Source organism: Protopterus annectens, chromosome 8.part0 (assembly GCF_019279795.1).
Source record: "Protopterus annectens isolate FY-2018-M chromosome 8.part0, PAN1.0, whole genome shotgun sequence".
NCBI lineage: Eukaryota > Metazoa > Chordata > Ceratodontiformes > Protopteridae > Protopterus > Protopterus annectens.
Window position 1 is genome coordinate 1,088,840,894 of NC_056741.1, and position 21,189 is coordinate 1,088,862,082.

Genomic DNA, 21,189 nt, shown 5'->3' on the forward strand with positions numbered 1-21,189 from the left:
GGTGTTGCTCACTGGTGTTGCTTTACTGGATTCAGATTTGGCTTTTGTCAGTGGGAGGGAACTGGACTGGATTGGGACATTGTTGGTATGGAAGATAAGGTTGGTGATGGTTGTGGATGGTGAAGATTGTGAAGGTTGATCTTGATCGTTGATCTGGCTGTTCAGGCCTTCAGGTGGAAGAAACTTGATTTTTTCTTTCAGTTGTTTTGCAATGGTTTCTGGATCTGAATTGGTAAATCTGAATTTTGAGCTCTGTTGTTCTGACTGGGACTTTGGATGGTGGAAGTGAGGTGGATGTGTATTGCTATAGTCATTGTTATCAGCACCGTAAATGAATCGAGGATGGTGATGAAGCTTCTAAGTGCCTTTAAACTCTGTTGTTTATGTGTTTATTGTTTCTGTGCTTATGTTTAAATATTTTTATGTTTATGTTTATTTCAGTGTTTATGTTCACACATGAGTTTGGAGAAACATAATTTCATTCAGCTGTGCACTTTTTGTACGGTCTGAATGATAATAAAGTTATACTTTTTACTGACATACATTCCTCTTCCACATACCCAGTACCTTTTATTCTCTAAACAAAAGTATTTAGATTTAAAACAATGAACAAAACTCTCCCTTCACTAACCATTTCACCATGTGTTTCATTTCACCACTATTGTTTCCTGGATAAAACAGCTAAATAGTTCCCCCCTCCAACCACATTAACACTGCATGCCATCTCTGTTCAACAAGATGAAATAAAATACATCTCTATGATCATGCCTGTTCAGCCTCCTTTCCACAACACTATCACCAACCTCAGTTATACACAGCAATCACAGAATTACCCAGCTTACAGTCCCCTGACTGGCACTACCATTACGAGCCCCCATCACATTCAAAACTATCTACAAAAATACCCCAGCTTTCTCCTTAATTTAACAATTTTCCTCCTTTACTTTCTGTTATAGAATAATTTGAACTTTAACCCCTGTCTTTATCTGATTCCCCCCATCAATTTTGTTGCCATACTACAAGCACTTACAAAAATACCTATATTAAATATATACTTCTACAGCAATGTTGCACCCTTCTCAAACAATTATTTCAGACTTCATAGCCATAAGATAATCAGAAATACTAAAAATATATATATAAATACTTCCCTAGCCTACATTTCTAATCTCCTAAATGACAATACATCCTCAATGCATGTCCAGGAAACAGAAATGCAAAAGGCATCCTTCTACTGCATAAACATCATTTCCAAATTACACTCAAATACTCACTAACTCAAAACAACAAGAGATCATCAGGCTGTTTCATTGTCAGTATCTCTATTTGAAATGCTACTGATGCAATTCTGGCAAAAGCTTGCCTTCATCCACCATCCTCACTTGAAAAATTCAAGGAACTTCTTAGCACTCTCCTACTGGCCTCTAAACTAAACTAAATACAAACCTTCTAATATTAGGAGACTTCAACATAACTCTCATAGGATCATCGGCACCTGACATTACTAGCTTCCTAACTGAAAATAATTTATTTGAAAGACTCAAAATTAATAAAAATTCCCTCCCAGGCTTAGTCATCACATATTATCCTACTCCAACTACCCCACTGCTGATCCTGGCTACTTGTGGCTACTTTTATTAATGATCACTGCCTTGTAATGTTTAACTATACCATTGCCAATGGAAAAACAGACTCTCAGCTAATCACAATCCCTGACAAATACAATCAAAACCTACAAAAAGAACTAGACTCAATGAACTGGACAGTCATTCACAACTTTGAAGACAATGACCAAGCTGCTGAACCTCTAACAAATATATTACTACCGCAGTCACAAAACAAGTATTTCCCATTAATCTCAAGTCTGTACAAAGCGAGAAAAATCTGGATTACTAAAGAAGTTATTGTGGTATATAAACTGAGAGACTCCGTCTGGAATAACCAGTAAAAAATCACACACCAGTGGGCAGAAGTAAATTCATACTAATTGGGAATCTAACAAAATAGGCACCAGGTAGAATATCCCTTTCACCTATCTTTCCAAGGTAATTCAGAAGCATCCAGGAAACTAGTCAGCAGTAATTCAAGATGAACCTGTAAGACTAGTCAGACAGGTAAACACTCCACAGAATCATCATTGGGTTCCCTAACAGCTTATGATTTCCTCAAAGTATTTAAACAGCTCCCTAACACTGATAACAGCTTCAATTATTCCCATCTTTAGACCATTGAACCTAAACCATTCATTCACCTATTTTTTTCTCAAAAGAGTACTGAAAAAAAAACAGAAAGCTTAGTAAATCAATAGATAATGTCAATCTTTCTGAGCAAATTGTTCATCTCCTAAAATAAATTTTCAGCTTATGCCTAACTAAAAGTACAATGCCAACACTGTGGAAACATTCAACATATATCTGAAACCAGCCCACCTCCAGCTGTCACACAACACCAAGTTCTAAAAACACTATCAAAGGTAAAAATACTGCATCAGTGTGTCCTAACAATATCCCTGGGTGCATAGCCGGTCTTAGGCATAGGCCAACTAGGGCACCGCTCTACCAAGGGCACTTTACCAGTATTTATTTGGTGCATGTAGACCAGGATGGGGGCACTGGGTGGTGTGTGGGGGGGCACTGTGGAGCCCTTTTGCCTAGGGCGCCAGTTCACCTAAGGCTGCTCCTGCCTGGGTGTGTCTTAAATAGCCTGCAGCATGACTTAACTACCTACCTAACCTAACAACACAGTTCAACCTCAGCCTCCATACAGGTTTTGTACCATGAAAATGGAGAACAGCTACACAGCTTTCCACAGACACAGGCAATTACAAACCCATAAGTCTAACTAGCCTCATATGCAAAGCTACAAAAGGTCTTATCATGGATCTAATGAGTAAGGACATAGGGAACCTCCAAACACTGGAACTGTCTCAGTGCGGATTCATCAAAGGCAGATTGTGCTTACTCAACCCAGTGGATATTTCTGAAAAAGTCAGCAAAGCAATGGATAAAGGTAAAATGGTACATACTGCATATCTCAACCTGGCCAAAGCTTTTGACACCCCCCAACTCAGACATAGTAGAAAAGGTAAATAAAATGGGAACAAACCCATACATCTCCAACTGGATTAGCCTCCGGCTCATAGATGGGACACAGGAGATCAAAAGAGGGGAAGCTACCCCAAACCACAAAGAGACCAGTCACAAGTGAAGACCCCAGAGTTGAGTTTTGGGACCTCTGCTGTTTGGCATCTTCTTCTCTGACATAAAAGCCAATACCAAAGGGCTTTTGCTGACTAGGTTTGCAGATGACTGCAAGGTAGGAGCAGCCATTGAATCCTCAAATGGCAAGGTTGCCTCAAACAAATATCTGGTGCCAAAATCATGGACTGAAACTAAGTACCAAAAAATGCATTACTGTATCCTTTGGGAATTTATCTATCCCAGGGGACTACACATTGACAATACGCCCCTAAGAGTTGACCCAGTTGTTCAGGATTTCGTTGACTTGATTTTTGACCAACATGTCTCCACTGTCATAAGAAGGTCTTTCTATATTGTGCAACTTATAAACAAAGGGATTCTGTCTAGCTATAGAGATGACCTTGCCCAACTGTGTCTAGACATGAGAGACTTCATTGTCTCCCTTTTCTCAGCCCTCATTTAGGCCAGTCACTGACTATAATGCCTCCTTTGGCACATATCTGTCCTGATACATGCAGCAACTGCAATGTCCACAGAGATATCTTACTAAAATAATACAAGGCCTAAACAACAGGCTCTACATGGACTGACTCAAAGTTCTGTCGCTATACTCTGTCTCCTACAGACTGCTAAGAGGTGACCTGTGTATGGTATACAAGGCACCTCTGACCCAATACTTATGGATTTACTGCACAACAGCAAGTCAAATGTCATCAGAAATACTCAGTCTAGGAACCTAAACCTCTTCTGCAACATCAACAGAATGGTTTGGAGGGCATGTATATCTCACAGAGAATAGTACTGGTCTGGAACAGGCTCCCAATTCATATAAAACAAAGTTCATCCTCAAATGTATCTTAGATCTATGGATGGGTATTAGAAAATTTACCCCAGGAGTGCCGCTGTGGGTAATGACAAACTAACACCAAATGGGACAGATTAATTCAAGCACCAAAAGAGAAACTGGCTAAGCTTAAAATGGCCCACAAGGGCAGCTATCCTAATACTTACATGAGTCTATGAACCGATACAATTACCAATCCCCTTCCCAAAATCTCCAAGCCTACCATCCCAATATTCCATAACTGCGGCTTACCAAGTTTGCTAATAACTGCTCATCCACTGACATTAAGCAGCTTGACCAAGAGTTGGAATATGTTCATGCTGGTGATGAACAATACATATATATGTATATATATATATTTATATAGATAGATATAGATTAGATATAGATATAAAATAAATGAATTAGGCAAACTATCTTTAAAGTTGTCATCTGCTTTGTTAACACACTCTGGTTGACAAAGCAGAAGCCTGACAATTGTGTAAGATCATTATTTTATTGGTGTTGAGGAAAACATCCATTCCCCAGTATTGTGCGATCTTGGAGTTAGTACACTCTATAATTAGCTAGGGGTGGGAGATGCAGGGAAGGTTTGCCATCTGCAAAAAAAAATCATTTTACTGTTGCATGTTTTGAGTTTATATCTCAGAGCATGTGCACATGAGTGTCAACATTATTTTTTGTGGTAACATTTTTGATATTTGACATTTGGGTGTATACATGCAAACTTCAAATTAGTTGTATGAAAGTCCAGGAGTTCAGAAATTAATAATTACCACTCCAAGAAAGAAATACAGCACTCTGCTGGCTCCACACTTTGCTTAAAAGTAATCAGTAACAAGCTGCAATTCAATAAAGAAAAAAACCCAGACTGCAAACTTGTCACCTACATGGCCTCACCACTGCAATTCACTGTTTTGAGTCTCAGTTTGTTACTGATTGGGAAAAAGTGTGGAGTTGGGACAGTACTAGATTTCCTTTTCTGAGTTTTACAAATATATATATATATATATATATATATATATATATATATATATATATATATATATATATAAAGATACACACAGGTATAAGGCTGTAAGGCATACTGATCAGCTAACAAAGAGGCTAAGGGCAGGCAAGACTAAAAAAAATATATGTATATACTAAACATCGAACATTCACAAAAGTGAACATTAAAACTCTGAACCCACATCACCAAAAACCCAGAAATTCGGACACTATGCCAGGATGACAAAATCTTCATTTATGCAGGGGGAAGGCCTCCCCATACCCCACACTCCCCTACTAATTATATTTAGAAACTCTGAGATTACACTACAGTAGGGAAAGGGGAAAATCCCCAGTCCCCACTGCACTGCAATCCCACATAGTAACAGCTTGCAGATTTTTGGTGCTGTGTGTTCACTGTTTTAATATTTGCTCTTGTGAATGCACAATGTTAAGATAACAAACCATATAGATATACATTAGGTGCACATTTTCTATAGTAGCCTGTTAATTCAAGGAAAGCCTTCACTTTACTGTTTGTGGATGGTATAGGCAATGTTTTTAATAGCCTCTATTTTTCTAGTTGTGGTACTACCACCCGCTTCCTAAATATTTGTCATTTGTCATGCCCAATTTACTCTTTTTATGCATTAATAGTCAAGCCTGCTTGTCTTATAGAGTCCACCACAGCATGTATTTTTAGTTTTGGTAAGTGGGGCTTACAATTCCTGAATGGAACACTGCAGCATGTAAATATGCAGCAGCATATCATGGATGGTGGTTTTCAATAGGTTATAAATCAGGATTTTAATATGGCTGTAGTTCCATGTATACCAAATGGTAGTAGCACCAGATAATGAAATACAGCATCAATCATAAAAACTTTTTTTTGTAGCAGAGGGAGAAATTGGTATAAACCAATACCCCTTTATGAAGTCTATTCATCAGTTCTGGATATGTTATAGTTCTCAAACAAACTTTGAAATGCTTATTCAGTTTTCTAAAGTCCTTATAGAAGCTGATACTTCTCACAAGTTTGGGAAACAGCACTATTTCACTTCTCCACTCACTCTGTACCTCTGTTGTTAATCCAAATTTGAGCATCTTTTGAGCTGCTTTTGCTAATTATTTCTGTTACTCTGGTACTGTGTAAAACTTCAGACTACCCTTAATTTCATGTATCATCTTTATGTTATGTTCTATCAGTGTGGTTCTTCCATGGATTTCTGAGAACACACCTGTATTTAGTAATAAAAAAGTCTCTGATTTTCTATGTTTGTACTTTGGTGAAGGTTTTTTAGATGTGCTTCATATAGATATTCACTGGTATTTCCAGTGTGAATGTCAGATTGCAAACTAATCACAAAACATTCTACTTTTTCCCATAAATTTATGAAGTTGGGGGTTGGTAAAATGGCCAAGGTGTTTACTTCACAGACACAAGGTACAAGGTTTAGTTCTCATCTTTGAAGGGAAAATATGACCCATAAGGACAGCTAGCACAGTACTTACTTATGAACGTATTTAGTACATTAATGCAATAGATTTGCTCTATATTTCTCTTTCCTGGTTGTCCAACTTTGTTGTTCACTGCATTCACCCATTCAGTCACACCGAAAGTGCCTTGCCACTTAGCCAGAAATATGTTCTCTGTGGAGGGTATTAATACCAATACTTGATCCCATGGGTTGAATTGTCTAAGTCTTATTACAGACTTTTTGTTGTACTTCTTAGGATTTTTTCTGCATGTCTAGTTACAAAGACATTGTTTCAATGCAACAAGAACACCTCCACTATACCAGTGTTTTTGCATATATGACTCCTTCAAGCCCTTGGGTAACTGTGGGGAAGTATATGTATATGATAGAAATGCCATCACCTCACAGTAAGTTACCTGTACCCTAGCATGGAGCTCCTAGATATCCAAATCATCCTTAGCAAATGCATCTATTACTTCATTGTTAGTTATAGATCCCCATCAATGTTCCCTGCAAATCATGAAAAGTACATTAACATCTTCAAGGGCTAACTATCAAACCAAATACCTTCTTGCTATTGTACTTCAATTGCCCAAGCACTGACTGACACACACCTGTAAAATAGATATGCTCAGCATTTCCTGGACTTTGTTAATAATACCAAACTTTGGATCAAATCATAAAACTACCCACTTGAAACTCTAATATCCTTAACCTGGTCCTTACTAACCTAGCTCCAGCCTCTAACCTACCTCACATCTCCTCATTCCTGGTGAAGTCTGACTACAAATCATTCATCTTCTTTGGCAAACCTAGTGGTATCCCCCCACCACCAAATGAGACAGTCTTTAGGAATTTCTCCAGGACAAACTTAGATCAGTTTGTAGAAGACTTAGACACATTTTCCAACAATCCACAGCAAAAAGACCCAAATGAGAGAGATGCTGCATTCACCTCTGACTTTTACCTGCACCTAAATATCTGCATAGAAAAGTTAATACCCATCCATCCTAAATATGATGTTAAATTCAGGAAAAACCTATCTAGCAAAACTCTTGTATTAATAAACTGAATAACAAAATAAGGACAATACAAACAAGAATTGTTAAGAAATCTCCATCATCCTACTTAAAGGTTTCAAAAAACAGCACTCTTAAAAAAATGAAAAGTGGAATATGAGCATAAGGTCACTACAGATACCAAAGGAAACTATAAATCTTTCTCTAATTATGTCAGGAAATTATAGAATAATGTCCAAAAATGCACTGAGCTCATCCATAATTACATCCCAGATTATGCTCCTAGAGGTATAGCTAATATTTTGGCAACAGATTTGGTACTGACTTTATTCACCTATTCACATTGCTGCCCCCACCATCCCTGAAAATTTGATTCTCGCTGAAATCAGTTTGGAACAAATCTCAGAATCTCTGTCAAAGGCTAAAAGCAATACTTAAGAGGAACCAGGCTACATACCAGGTTGTAGTCTCATCACTTCTGAGTATGAACTATCCAGGCTTCAGAATGTGTAGTGGTAGAGTTCACTACTGTGGACGTAGGTAATGTAACTAATCTGGACTTCAATCGGTCTGGTTTTGAGAAGGGCAAGACCTGTCTCCTGAACCTAGTACACTTCTTTGATAAGGTTACACAGGCACTCCATGCATGCTGCTTACTTTGACCTGGCCAAGGCTTTGGAAACTAACCCCCATGCTGGTATAATTGAAAAATTAGACAAAAACTTCACATAGACCTCTACAATATCCAAAGCACTGCAAATTGGATATCCAACAGATCCCAAGTTGCTGACACTCATAACTAGTGGGTTACCATGGGATTCAGTGCTGGACCCTCTCCTTTTCCATATTTATTTTACAGATATCCAAGCCACTATCCTAGAAGCATGAACAAATTGGACACACACACACACTCACATATTCCTAGTATTCAAAATGGCCATAAGAGAAATAGAAAAAAAAGTGCAACACAGTAGCATTTGATAGAAACTCTGCCCCAGTCTCCTATTTAGATGGACACCATCATAAGAAATTTTGGTACTTAGGTGAACAACTCTGTCTGTCTCATTTCATCATCATATTTCCACCATAGTTAGTAAATTCCTCTGTCTAGACCATTTAGTTTCCAACAGCATTTTCTCAAGATCCAAGGAATCCATCACATTGCTGTGTTCTTCCCCTATAAGGAATCAAACTTGAATACAATGCCCCTTTGGTAGGTAACTATCCTGACAGATTAGATCAACTGTTCTTATACTAAGTATCCTACTAGCTATTCCATTGTGACCTATGTCCCACTTTTTGAGCTACAAAAGACATAGTCCTAGCTGACCTTCTTTATTCTTCACAAACCCAGTGACTCTACAAACATCTGCACTAGAGACCTAAATCTACACCAACAAATAAATAAGACTCGGTGAAGGGATAAGTTCCTAGCTCACCTTATTCCCAGACTTTCAAATGAGTTTACACTACAGGTTAAACATAGTACTACCTGGGATACCTTTAAGGCTAGCCCTAATGATTAGATAGGTAGACACAAATTTACCCCAAGGTTATCTTGTATTGCCCTGATTGATTTTAGAGATGAGTACTGCTGAGTGCTCAAAATGGTGTTGAGAACTTTTAAGGTGTCTACTTAAAGGTGTATATGGCTAGACATCTTATAGTCTCCATGATAGCTGCCTACTATTGTAGCTATGCTCTTATGTTTTTTATGCTCATTTACAGGCATAATGATCTTTAGACTATCTTGCAAATTACATAATTTCCTATCACACTTTTAAATGGTGCCTTCTTTTCTTTCTAAGGTTTTAGTAATATCAAATAGGTGAGTTGCTGCTGTACAACAGCTGAAATGGGGTAAACTCATTTGAAGCTTGTGATGCATATCTTATCATAAACAACAAGCAGGATATCATACCACTTCCACAAGGAGACTGGTCACCAGCAGAGTACCCTAGGGATCTGTGTTGGGAATGGTCCTGTTTGGCATCTACTTCTCAGATATCAACGCTAATGATGAATGACACTGGCTCATCAAGTTTGCAGATGACTGTAAATTGGGAGCTGTTGTAGATTCCCTCCTCAACATCAACATCCTACAAGAGGGTCTGACACAAACAAATTGGTGCCAGAGCCATGGATTAAAACTCAATGCAAAGAAATGCATTATAGTGCCCTTAGGAAAGTTGTCCACCTAATTTAATTATTCCATTGATATAACACCCCTAAGAGATGACCTGGTAGTTAGAGATTTGGGAGCATATGTAGATAGTAATTTGGCCTTCGACCAGCATGTAACCAAGATAGTATGAAAATCATTATGTGTCGCCCAACTCACAAGCAAATGTATGACATCCAGATCCAAGCCAGTTATAATACCACCTGCTCAGCCCTTATCAGACCTATCATCAAGTACAGTGCCTCTTTGGCATGTACCTAACCAGTCACCTGCAACAACTGGAATGCCATCAAAGTTTTTTCTCCAGGAGAATCAAGGGTATGAATACCCTGTCCTATGCAGATTGCCTTAAGGCCCTATCTCTAGAGGTAACTAACATGTGATCTTTTCCTGGCATATGAGGCATCCTCACTCAGACCATGCTCTGATATATCTCTTGCACATCTGCATAACAAACAATACCAAGGACACTAGATGCAAGGACCTGAACTTTGCCTGTGACATAAATAAAACATGTTAGAGATACCAATATGTGCCTCAAAGAATCCCATACTCTGGAACAGACTCCCCATCCATGTGAAGGGAAGTTTATCCCTGACCCTTTTCAAGTGAAACCTTGATCACTGGATGGGAAATTGAAAATTCACCACTGGTCTGACCCCCATGTTTCTGACTGACAGAGAATGAAAGTTAATTAATTAATCCTAAACTAACATTACCCCCCCACACACACACACACACACACACACACACACATAACTCTTGGCTGCTCCTTACTAACATACCCCCACCATATAAGCATCCAATGTACTCAAGGACAAAACTCAGTTGGGTTGCATGGCTAGGCTTATAAAGACCTGGGTGGTAGATATCCTAGTACAAACCTATGAACCTGTATAGTCCCATTTCGTAACATCAATATCAATTCCTTTTCTTAACATGAATTTCAGGATTTTACTGAACCTCTCTACTAAACCATCAGTCTGCAGACGGTACACTGACATTTTTAATTGCTTAACCCTAAAGCATTGACATAGCTGATGCAATACCCTAGACATCATAAAGTAAGTGTCTCATTAGGGATACCCACTCTGGAGAATAACAGTACCAGTTCTCCAGCAGTAGAATTAGCAGTAACCTTGTATAACTTTCTGGTACCTTTTTAGCATAGCTTAAAATCTAAGAGGTGATTTTTTTTTTTTAACATTCTGGACAAAAAAACACAAAAATGTTCTATTTCTTCCATTATACCTGACCAATAAAATCTAGATAAGTTCCTATGCTGACATATTTAGCTTCTGTTGATCCATCCCTGAGGAAAATTTTTGATAACACATGGGATTCTTTTTACTATCCAACCATAACCAGATTTTAGCCTATTTTAGCTAGCTACTTTTGATATTGGTTCTGGGTCTCTATAAAAGTGTCATTGTCCTGCTTCTCCCATTCCTATATGGAATGTGTAGCATGGGAATCATATGAATCATAGAATACATAAGGCAGATGATTTTTCTGACAATTTACACTTTGCCAGTGTTCAAACTGGAGTTTGCAGGAGGACGGATGGGGTGTATATATATGTGTGTGTATATATATATATATATATATATATAGACAGAGAGAGAGAGAGAGAATTACATGATTAATCTTTTTCCCAAACCAATTCTGACCAAAGCACAAAATCTCATCACTTAACTCAAATAAAAAAACTCTCAACAAATCTAGAATAACCTTAATAGGGACCCTGCTGGGGGCCAAATCCACATCTCCTTGTTTTTTTGTGCCCGGTAAGTTGAGTTTCAGTGGATTGTATTCAATATTTTGTGCATCAGTCAGTCACAATCCATTCAAGAAGACAGACTGCTGCTATACTTTATGTGTGTGTGTGTGTGTGTGTGTGTGTGTGTGTGTGTGTGTGTGTGTGTGTGTGTGTGTATTTATGTGTGTAAGTTTAGAAAGATACATCCCAAAAGTGATCCACTCCATGCTGAATATAAGGGAGTGATTACCTCTTTAGACCTTGATGATATTCTTTTGACAATTAGCTGGGCTAAATAAAAGGGCTATCAGCAACAGTTGTTACATGATGGTCAAAAGAGAGACAGCTATCAAGTCAAGTACCTAGATCCCTAACAACATTTTGGTATTGTAACTTGTCTAGAAAATATGATCCCCGTGGATCCTTATGGCTAGATCTATCAAGTCATAAGGATAAGGGTTACTGACTATTCTGATGACTTTCTTTGAAATTTCTCATACAATATATTTTGCTTATCTTTCCCTTCCCCCTAGACTCATCTTCCTTTCCTCAGGCAGAAATGTGACTCTGAGGCCTTCATCAGAAGATCGCTAAACTACTATCTCTTTAAGAGAACATCATCAAAATTGCACCTCTGGAACTATTTTTGCAAAGTTTTTCATTAGCACTCTTCAAGAAAAATCTTGATGAGTGGATGGGAAATAGGAAATACACCCTGGGGATCACTTCTGTGGCTCTGCTAGACAGTGGCACAGGAAAATAACTTTCTTGGATGGCGTAAGCCAGGGAACCTTGTTGGCTAGGCTTACATAGGCCCTCGGGCCGATAGCCTAGTACCTACCTATGAATCTATGGTAAAGATTTTTACAAAAATTCTGACTATGCATCATAGTGCTTTATTTTCCAGTTCTTTTCTTGACTTGGAGTGCCATCTGTGGAGGCCCTGTACATCCTTCTTATGTCCTTGTGGGTTTACAAAGGATAATCTAGTTTCCTCTGAAATCCATAAACCATACTGTAAGTGAACTCTTAATTCTCCGAACTGCCCAAAAGTGTGTGTGTATGTTCATAGGTTTATACTAGGCTATTTGCCCTAAGGCATTTATAAGCCTAGCCCAAATTTTTGTGGCTTACGCCACCCCTTATATGAAAAAATACTGTGCCCATTAGTTTGTTGTGCCTCTGTCCAGCAGTGACACAGAGATGATTCCCGGGATAAACCTACGATCTCCCATCCACAGGTCAAGATTTCTCTTGAACAGAGCCAGCGAGGTGCTCTGCCTCACATGGACCGGGATTTTATTCCACAGCATGGGGAGTCTCTGAGTGATAAATCTATCCCTCCAGCACGTCCTATTTATATCCGTGCTAAGGTTTAAGTTGCTTGCTCTAGTGGTTTTGGTGGATTTGGATTTTTTGAGGTGGAGCATGTCCATTAATTCCGGGTTGGACATGGCCTTGTATGTCAGGCTCATGTCACCTCTGAGCTGACGGTATGCAATTGAATAGAGCTGGAGTTTCTTCAATCTGGCAGCATATGACAGATTTTGGAGTCCCTTTATCCTTTTGGTGAGGAACTTTTGGGGTCTCTCCAATTGCTGCAGATGTCGGGTGAGATACATCCCGAATGGGGCATTGTACTCGATCATTGGTCTGATAAGTGAAGAGTACAGGGGAACAATGACCTCACTAGATCTGGATGTGAATCCCTTCATGATCAGGTGGGCAATGTAGAAGGTCTTTCTAACCACTTTAGCAACGTGAGTGTCAAAAGAAAGGCCACTGTCAACCTGGGTCCCCAGGTCCCTGATAACCTCTTCTGTGCTTAGTGGATTGCCACCTATATGGTAGCTTGGGGTTACCTTGTTCTTCCCAAAGGGTATGACTATACATTTTTTGGCGTTTAACTTCAGGCCATGGCACTGGCACCAGCTATCTGTTTCCGTGAGTCCCTTCTGAAGGATATCCGTGTCCGATGCACTTTCCACTATGGCGCCCAGTTTGCAGTCGTCAACAAACTTTGTCAGCCAAAGTCCTCCCATGTTGGCCTGTACTTCTGAGAAGTAGATGCCGAACAATAGGGGGCCAAGGACCGAGCCCTGTGGGACACCACTTGTGACCGGCTTGGAGTCTGACATAGCGCCAGCAACTCTAACCCTGTGGGTTCTGTCCTTAAGCCAGTTTGCAACCCATCTTCTGACATATGGGTTTACATTTAAGCTGGTAAGTTGTTCTGCAATGCGCTGCTACCTTATCTAGAATTAGTTTATCTGTCTTGCTAACACTGAGTGCCAAGAGAGACTCTGGCTCCTCCACAACAGCTGGATTAAGTGGGTAATCTGGGACTAAATTAATTAATATTCTATCATTTTAGGCTGCTTGTAAAGAACACTGTTATTTAATTGCATGTAGTTCTTACACTTTTAAGCATTTTAGTACTTTAAACCAGTAAATAATAATAACAAAAAAAAAAACAGGTGTCTCTCGATTCAGTAGCTCTTCAGACTGCGCTTCTTCATTAGATATAATTTGTATTTTCTAGTTCCACAATTCGGACAGTACTTCAGGGATACCACTTATAAAGCTAATAATAATCAATCTTGCACTTCCCTGTATGTTGTTTTACTGCAGTTTGTCTGCTTTCAATTTTCTGTTTACATATGGATGACCATTGCTTGCTTCATCTTGTACATCGACGGTTGCTGCAATTTCAAAGTCTAATTCGCTTTTAGGCGGTAAAGCTGTTGGCATAGTAATTTTATTGCCATTGAGCTCCAGTACCAAACTTAGAAAAGGTCACAGAAATAAACCAATTAGTAAAAACTGCAAGAAAAACTTAACCAAACAACCGTTTTCACTGTGTGATACCTTAAACATGTCCTGTATTCGAGGCCCATAGGATATATGCAAATGACCCCTAAAACACATCAACGTGTTTCATCTATACGGCACTTTTTACTTTTCTTTTTTAAGTCCTTGTTTTGGCCTTCGTACAACGACCCTGCTTTTCAAAACTACAGCCAAACAGTCCACGTATGCTGTGCTGACAAGGCCGAAACATGCATTTATCCTTAAGGGTCATTTGCATATATCCCATGGGCCTCTATTACAATTTAGGTTGGACAGGATTTCTTGTAGTTTTTACAGTAACAGACGCACTTTAAAGCAGAAACTCTGCTTGTTGACTCGTTGTCAAGATTAAAAAGTAAACTGTTTCAATTTATTCCTAGTTCATCGCTCTTTGAAATGCTGCATTTTAAAATCTTCTTACAATTATTCATGTATTTAATGTTTGGTTAGATCAAAAAGTACATTGGTTTATATAGTCAGAGAGAATGCGGGAGCTCTAACTAAAGGTGTGAGAAGCCCCCTGGCCTAAATATTTTTTTTTCTGTTTACCAAAGAATACATTTATCCAGCGTGTTGACACCAGAAAAAGTTTTCGGAGGAAAGTTTTCCTAGGACTTTCCAGTGGTTACAAGTTGGCCCCAGCAGCACCACAGCTAACCACCAGCAGAGAATAATGTCGTAGGTGCTGTGGGAAGAGTCCTTATGACATCACAACTACTTAACTATCGGTTCCCGCCTCGCCAGCACCACACTTCCTTTGTTATTATTCAGAAGGTATTGATAATGACTATAGAAGCACCACCCAAGTCTGACTGGGAGGGGCTTATTTCTATTCCTGCCTAAGCCCTTCCAAATGGTAACACTAACTTTGGGCGGTAATATCAATGCATGAAAGTGTTCTGTCAATACTACAAGATCTAAGGTTACGCCTGTCGTTAAGTCCCTCCTTCAGAACTACTACTACCTCGTGGATATGAGAAAGCTTCCAAAAACACGAGTTGCTGCCGTCGATAACTGTTAGTGACAGCATTCTGCGCTGCCTTAAGGTAACTAGTGCGGGCTGCTCATTCTTCGTTTCAATTAAAAAATTAAACAAAGACAGAAAGGCACATTGTGTAATGCCAAGTAACTGTCAGTGAAACTATTAGGAAATTTAGAGTGTGTTTTCTGTCCTGCAGGACTACAGCATTTAAATTGCACGTTACCACATGGCGTTGTCACACCGTTAAAAAGGTCATTGGTGTATTTAGATTTGTTTGAGACTTAAATAAAATAATGGACCTTCAAGGTCGCTAGCATTATTTCAGTCGAGTGTTTAATTCTGAAACGTATTTGTTCTTATGTGTGTGGCAGAATATTTTGATTGGCGGGGGATGATAATCGCTGAAAAGAAAGGTTCGTTTTAAATGCTGCTTTGCGTCAGTTTGTAGTACAGTATCCAAAAGCTTTCCATCAGAAACTGTGTCCGATCAGAAGCGTGTTTTTAAACGGCGCACTTTTTAGTCTTGGTGGACGCACATGTTCTCTCATGACAAAGGAAACCATAGCCTAGTACTTACAGAAGGCGAGGGAGGGAAGTTCGTTTAAAGTCCATTGTTCTGCATGTAGCCTTGGGAGACTTTCATGACTGGTAAAGTCAGATGTTACGTGTGTGTAGTCCAGTACATTGGCACAATAGGTTCTTAACAATTCTTTAATTCTAATCTCACGGAAGGTGGTGTGATCATGAGTGGTAGATGATTCAATCATGCTATTAGTTAAGTAGGTGTTAAGAGCGAGTGCAGTCATCATACCAGCCATCGTCATAGCTTGTTCATATCCTGTTTTGATTTGCTTAACATGTGAAGTAGTTCACATCCACCAGTATTTTAGGAGACGTAAAATCAGAACAGTTGTAATGAAGGCTAAACCAGTGGACTGTATGACTGTGGCAACGATCATCTCCTTCAAGGATCTCATTTGAAGTTAGCTACTTTGAAGAGACTCATTTTGGCTGTGCTGGTTACATGCCTCTTGTATTCACAGGGAGCCAGGTTATGTTGACAGACTGGATTTCGGCGTAAATTTTGTAAATTCAGGTACGTGTCCGAGGTAAACTTCCTCTTGTCCATTGCATATTTGTTTAGATGAATCAAACTATATCTTATTGAGTTAAATGTGTTTACATTTAATGTCATTTTTATTCCTTTAAGTTAGCGTTCTATAATTATCTCTGCTTTTAGCTATTGTTTATGCTATTTAACTATCCCCTGATGTAACTTGTTTTTGTTTACCGAGTAAGTACATTGAGTGGTGCCATGCCCGTAATGAGTACAGTACATTATGCCTGGAGGGCACATGAGCAGTGAAATGGTACATGGTGTTTTGTTTTGTCATAGGTGAACAAGGAGTTACTGTGGTATGTTAGTAATAATTAACTGCGAGGTACAAACTACATTCTAGCTAGTAATTGTCATAAGTGAACAAGGAGTTGGTGTGGTTTGTTAGTAATAATCCACAGCGAGGTACAAACTACATTTTAGCTAGTAAGTGTACAACCACAGAAGAGTTTAAATTGCAACTAAATTTTATATGCTGTTGCAAAATCAGATTTGCAGTCATCAAGTGATGCTTTATTGTAAATGAAGTAATGGAAAGTGTGTGTGTATACAGAAACGGTAAGAGAAAATACTCGCTGCTGAACTGGATTAACTAGGTAAAGAAATAGTTTATAGAATACACAAAAGGTGCAACAAGTTAGATGTTAAGAAAAATCAAAGCCCTTCAGTCTAAATGCATGCAGCCTTTCAGTGGATTATAAAAAGTCTGAGAAGATAACTTAAGTGATGAGTTGTTAAGGTCTTTAGTATCAGTCACTGCTTACAAGGTTTGATTCATTCCACTTTCCTTTGCCTGATGTGTGACTGAGCAAAGAACTTAACCAGCTAGTGCTTGCTCCCAGGTTTATCCTGAAAGTGTCAAGTTTGTCCAGTAGTTCTTTTTGGGTGGCTGGCGTTCAGAAAAGGAGTGTATGAAGTGTGACTGTACAAATAAGTTTGGGTTCTTTGACGTGTTTCTTTCTTGTGAAAGATATGGTTCTGTTTTGTTTCCATGTAGATGCTTTTAATTGTGTACTTCTAGGAGGGTAGACTCTGGGAGGAGCACACACACTCAGACAAATGCACTTGATCAGGTGGTATGCTGCTGTAGTGAAATATTTGCATACTGTACAGTGTAGGTATTGGAATGAAGTCTAAGGACCGATTGCATGCAGAGTACTGTAGCAAAATTGATCAGGTGGTATGCTGCTGTAGTGAAATATTTGCATACTGTACAGTGTAGGTATTGGAATGAAGTCTAAGGACCGATGAATTGCATGCAGAGTACTGTAGCAAAATTGGAGACTCTTGGAACTTTTTCAGAGTAGAGAGCGAGGCTAAGCTGATGCTAAAAGTATGAGTCACATGTGGCCGGTTTTAGCAAATTGTTTGAAAAGCTTAGCTGTCGAACATGCAAATGGATGTTAAAGTCAGGAGTGAATCATGACAAGTATAGACGGCAAGTATTTTCCTGTTAACAGTGAAAGAAGCAGTAGAGACCTGGTAAGAACAATTGATTGTTATGGAAGGAAGGGTTGAAGTGTCACAAGACCGTTCTTGTCCAGTAAGTCAGGGAACAGTAAGAGTATACAAGACCTTTAGGTGTTGGAGAAAGAAGGGGTGGATATAGAAAATGGGATGTATGAATCACTCTGCTGAATATTTAATATGAAATTTAAGTGTGGTGAAGTGATTGTTGGGGGGGGCAAGTAAACAGCATTTTATGCCGAAGCTGTATAGGCTGTGAGGTAATGGAGGGTTGCTGATCAGTTAAGTATAAGTTTTTGTCAGTATATGAACTGCACTCCATGACTGAAAAACTAAAACAACTCTGTCCAAATAACAGCAGTGGATCGGTATTGTAACAGGCATTTGTGGCATATGTTTGTTGCATAATGCGACCAATCATGACTGTCCAAGATGTAATTGGTTGGTTATTGTCAGTACTGTAAGTTGTGCATCAGTTAACGTGCACGGGATTGGCAAGGTGGGTCTGCCATGTTAATATTTAGATATTAATAGATGTTTTTATACACTTTGGAGTTTTACATGAGGCTTCTTGTGTGCAGTAAATTGATTGTGTGTGGAGGTGAATTGGTGTATAGTAATGTGCATTAATATGGAAAGGCGAGGGAGAGAGCTGTCAATGGATCTGTGCACTTACCTGGTCCAAGAATGGGGAAGCTTCTGTGCTTCCTTAGTTTGTGAGGCAGTAATGAAACAAGCTTTTAGTAGTATAATGTGTACCATTTGAACTGAAGGATTTAGCTATAACAAGGAAATGATTGTGGGCATCTTTGCTGCCTTGCTGTGAAGGTAATTTGGTAGTCCTAAAGAGAAAATATTTTGTGGAATGTTCTTTCTGTCGAGCATTCCTTTCTAAAACCAGACAGAAAGGAATAACATGCCCCTGATAAGAGGTTGAGGCCTGATATGCAGTTCATATGGACATATTGGTAGGCAGATTGGAGTGGAAGAAATTCATATTTTTGTATGATTAGTTTGGCAGTATGCTGCTAACTTTTGGACACTGGATGGTCTCGTAGAAAACAATTTGCAGCGTGTACAGGGTGTTTTTCCATTACCAGTTGCCTAGTGCTCGTCTTAGCTGTTAGAAAAAGGATACTGTTTTTACCATGTGACTCCATTTCTTTCAGGATACTTTCTTTACCATGTGACTCCTTCCTTTCTTTCATGGTGCTGATATTTTGTTTTGCTTAGTCTTTCAAAAGTTCATACCTGTGAAACATGGGGTTGGTTTGCCTTTGGTAGGTTGCTGTTTGGACCCTTTGGCATTGTGGATTTTCAAGAAAACTCAAGGCTCAATGTAAGCCTAGGCTGTTAGACGTAAAGTTACAAGGAAGGGTTTTGCATCCCAGTTGCTTTGGGGTTGTCCTTGGACTGTTTGTTTATTTATGTGGCTGTGATAGGTGGATGTTTATTTGCTAGTTTTTGTTTACCTGGAATCTCTGGCTTGGTTTAAAACCTTTTTCAGTGAAGGCCAGGGGTAAAAACTCAACTCTTATAGTTATATGTAAACCAGATATGCACAGTGTTACAATTGTTGTACAGATGCACATTGTAATAATTGTACCAGCTGCTGACCTAAAACGCATGGATGATATATTACAGTTGTATTCTAGATATATTACAGTTGTATTCTAATCTGTTAGGTGGTGAATTGTTGAACTTTACAAGCTTCTGAGAGAAACTGTAAATATTTTGACTAGTTTCACAAAGGAGTATGGACTACTCTAAAAAAATCTTTTACACATCCACAGCCAAGTGTGTAAATGTAATGCCTGAGGTTTTGGTCCCTGCATTTAATGTATGGTGATCAACATTGCTGACTCCTACAATGTCCTTGGAGTATTCTGCCCCTAAAAGTGCAGGTTTGTTTTCATGGGATAAACAGGCAACAGAAAACATTGTTCTATGGGGCTGTGGGTATTACAACCTGCTCTGCGACAGTCCCAAGGTTTGACAACCAAAGTACTGTATCAAGTTTCTTTGGAACTGCTGGTACATGTGACTTTTGGGTACAGTTGTTTCCACTGAACCTGTGATGGGTTGTTCTTTACAGCAGCAGCACTTGCTAATTCCTCCAAAGATATTTTGTGAGGCTGCTTTTATGCAAAGACGACAGTAGTTTTAGAACTGTGTTTTTTTATATATTTGAAAGTGTCTGTGCTGCATGGAGCATATTTGCCTGATTACTTTCATGTTGTAGGAGATGGGAGTTGGTTAGAATTGGATTATTTTGGCTATGAGCTGAAAGGTTTTGAATTGGGATCGAGTTTCACACTGCAGAAAAGTTGAAGTCTTCTGGATAGAATTCAGTGCAGCACGAGTCTTTCTGTAGAATGTGAGTCATCTTCTTTCGGCTTTTTCCCCGTTGGAGGCCACCACAGCGGATCACCTGTCTGCTCATAATTGGGAGTTTTATGGTGTCAAGTTGCCAGCCCAGCACACAACCTTCCACAGAAGGCACACACTCTCACCTAGGGTCAATTTAGAGTGTCCAATCCACCTACAGCATGTCTTTAGGATGTGGGAGGTAATGGGGGAAAAAACGTTTAGGAAAGTGGAGATCTGCAAAATGCAAGGTGATTTAATGCTGGTGAATAATAATCCAAGAAGTGTAGTAATTTCACTGAATAGACTAAATCAGAAACTAGGGAATCTCCAAACTGTAGAGCCCACACAATTTGGTTTTGTGAAAGGTAGAATCATGCCTGCTCAACCTGGTTGAGTTCTGAGCTGTGGATGAGGCAAGGCAGTTCATACAGCCTACTTCGATCTGGCCAAGGCCTTTGATACCATTCCCCACCCAGGAATTATTGATAAACTCACCAAACTAGGCATCCCCCCCTATATCACTGGGTTGCACATTGGCTCACAGAACCAACAGTGTGAAAGTAGTGGACTCCAATTCAGACTACTGACCAGTCACAAGTGGAGTACCACAGGGATCGGTCCTGGGTCCCCTCCTGAGAAAGCACCTCTGGGATCACTCCAGTGGCTCTGCTTGATAGAGGCACTGGGGACTAACGTCAGGCTGCCTGGGCACTTCTACGGGCTAGGCTAGTAAAGGCTCCAGGGCTATTAGCCTAGTACACACCTATGATCCTATTAAGGTTAGGTTTTGTTGGCTACTTATTTTGCAGTAACGTATAAAACAACGTGTCTGTCTAAAAGCTGAAGCAACATAGCAGTGTACAATTTCCATTCAGTGCTTGCTTGCTGATGGTGAGTTACTAGGGCATGGCCAGATATCCACTAAGCTTTT

General features: G+C 39.3%; 1 protein-coding gene across 2 annotated transcripts in view; it reads left to right on the forward strand.

The window, feature by feature from the left end:
• The first annotated feature begins 15,154 nt into the window (after positions 1 to 15,154).
• Positions 15,155 to 21,189, forward strand: part of LOC122809235 (protein BTG3-like) — a 40,353-nt gene continuing 34,318 nt past the window's right edge. Inside the window, exon 1 of one of the 2 annotated variants that reach the window (XM_044080548.1) lies at positions 15,155 to 15,368. The gene's annotated coding sequence lies outside the window, so the exon portion shown is untranslated. The other variant, XM_044080549.1, reaches the window with a different exon arrangement.